Source organism: Bison bison, unplaced genomic scaffold (genome assembly GCF_000754665.1).
Source record: "Bison bison bison isolate TAMUID 2011002044 unplaced genomic scaffold, Bison_UMD1.0 scf7180017863392, whole genome shotgun sequence".
Classification (NCBI taxonomy): Eukaryota; Metazoa; Chordata; class Mammalia; order Artiodactyla; family Bovidae; genus Bison; species Bison bison.
In genome coordinates this window covers 5,957-8,017 of record NW_011493964.1, presented here as the reverse complement: position 1 = coordinate 8,017, position 2,061 = coordinate 5,957, and the positions used below count along the sequence as shown (strand labels likewise).

At 42.8% G+C, this 2,061-nt stretch overlaps 1 pseudogene across 1 annotated transcript; it reads left to right on the top strand.

Moving 5' to 3' along the window:
- Positions 1-226: 226 nt before the first annotated feature.
- Positions 227-1,126, top strand: LOC104983757 (annotated as a pseudogene). Its single transcript, XR_824676.1, has one exon. The product of XR_824676.1 is annotated as an ARL14 effector protein-like pseudogene (transcript).
- Positions 1,127-2,061: the final 935 nt, after the last annotated feature.

Sequence of the window (2,061 nt, the reverse complement as noted above, 5' to 3'; positions counted from 1 at the left end):
ATAGACAAAAGAGATGGTTAAATAAAGGAGGAAATACTATCTGATAAAAGCACTTTTGTCCAAAGATTTGTTGGTGTTGATAAACTTGCTCCTATCCACTTAAGCCAGGTTTGAAGTAAAAAATAGGCCCATTCTGAAATGACTTTTACCAGCTCCAGCGTCCTCATGGTTGACTGAGCTCCCACAAATGGTTGCTGACTTTGTTTGTGTCCCCAGGTGAGCAGAAATGAGTGAACAAGCAGAAAAGAGCAGTTCCGTGCGAGAGAGACCTGCACGTCAAAGTTCTCCTGAGAAACCGAGCGAGAAGGAACTGAAGCAAATGAAATGGTTGGATCGGCAGTTAAAACAGTTGTCATTTCAAAATCCCGGGCCTCAGGTAGCCAACTTTAATCCTGAAGTAAGGCAGCAGATAAAGAAAGGGCAAATGGCAAAGAAGAATGAGCTTGTTCCTGAAAAACGTGAAGTCAACAAGTATGACGAAAAGGGCAGGCTCACCTTCAATAAGGCTGACCTGTGTGACTGCCTTGATGAAGACTGCCTGGGTTGCTTCTACCCGTGCCCCAAGTGTAACTCCACCAAGTGCGGACCCACTTGCCGCTGCAACCGCCGCTGGGCCTACGACACCATAGTTGATGAGAATGGGGAGGTCATCAGCAAGATGCCATTCGACCTCTCTGAATAGGACCAGCCCTCCAGGCTGATCAATTTTCTCTGCTTTGCAGTTAAACCAGCCGCTTTCTCCTGGATGAATTTTAGGACTGGGGGAAGAAAGTTTTAAAAATAGAGTTTAGACTAGTTAGTGTTCTCTGAAGCCGGTAAAGCGTCTGCCTGTAATGCAGGAGACCTGGGTTCGATTCCTGGGTTGGGAAGATCCCCTGGAGAAGGAAATGGCAATCCACTCCAGCACTCTTGCCTGGAAAGTCCCATAGACAGAGGAGCCTGATAGGCTACAGTCCATGGGGTCGCAAAGAGTCGGACACAACTGAGCCACTTCACTTTCACTTTCTCTAACCTTCCTGCTGTGATGACTCAAATTCCTCCTCTGGTAACCAGCAACTCCATTGCTACTCTCCTCTCAGATTAAAAATCCCTTTCCTCTTTGCTGGTACCTTAGGAGATGGAGTTTTAGGATTTTTAGAATTCTGTAGCTGAGAGCTTGTCTTGACATAGAACATATGTTTATAATAGCTAGCTACCGTTAGGATCTTACACTTCATCAATTCTAAATCAGAATTGCTATTTGGATTGACTTGGCACTACATACTCATAGTCTCATTTTTTAGTGTTACTGTTTTAACAATACTAAAATGAAATTAAAAAAAAAAAACTTTAATAGGCCCCATGGCCCCGTGGCCCAACATATGAGCACAAAAGCAGAGATTCAATTTAAGTGATATCCAAAATGCCAACTGGAAGCAGACTTCAAAGGACAAATTTTTATCTAAATGTTTCATACAAATCATTTTAAAGCATTTTTTTGGTGGCTAAGGTTACCAGCCACACAGAACTGACCAAGGTGGTACAAAATTCCTAAGACCTAAGTTGCATTTGGTTTTGTAGGTACAGGATTTGAGACAATTCAGCTAGAGTTTCTGCTGACCTCAGTGAAGATACCATCTCAGAAGACTGCTGTGAAACATCTGGGCCGGGTTTGGCAGCTATTGCACAAAACTGTTTTTAGGGGAAAATCTCTATGAAAATGTTCACACCCACAGCATCATCGGGAAAGTTTCTCTTCAGTCATCTTTGATATCAAGTTTTATTCAAATGATCTGTAAGGAGAAAATTGCTTTTTCCACTTTTCCATGTTTACTTCTCATGAACATTTAATTGCTTCTTCTGAAGCTTTGGATTCGGCACAAAGAGACTTTCCACTGAACACAGTTGTGCAGGCACTGGCTGAGGCTGCAGACGTAACGGGCTAAAAATAGACTGAAGGCCCCTATCTCCATCCCACCAAATGGCTATGTATGTTTACCCACTAGAAAATATTCACCTGAGACCTCAATATTTTGCCTCTGACTAACTCACCCGAAATCTCTGTGTGGCAAATTCATTAAT